Raw genomic sequence first — 289 nt, 5'->3', positions numbered from 1 at the left:
ACTCCCCCATCGCTCTCAATCTTTCCCCCACGCGATCCCATCCCCCATGATCACTGCCCTGCCTGGCCCTAGCATCCTGGCACTCAAAATACAAACAAACAAAAAAACCCACTCACACTCACCAGCTGTAGCAGCAGCCATTGGGGCCACTGGGACCTCATGGCAGAGCCCCCACCATGTGGCGTGGGGCCGTGGGGAACGGCCCCAGCCACCTGGCACCCACACTGCCGCTGTCAGATCGCACGGGTGCAGTACGGCTTTGTCAGGGGGGGCGGGGGGCGGCGCCACG

This window comes from Alligator sinensis, unplaced genomic scaffold, assembly GCF_000455745.1.
Source record: "Alligator sinensis unplaced genomic scaffold, ASM45574v1 scaffold434_1, whole genome shotgun sequence".
Classification (NCBI taxonomy): Eukaryota; Metazoa; Chordata; order Crocodylia; family Alligatoridae; genus Alligator; species Alligator sinensis.
Note: the sequence above shows the minus strand (reverse complement) of the source record.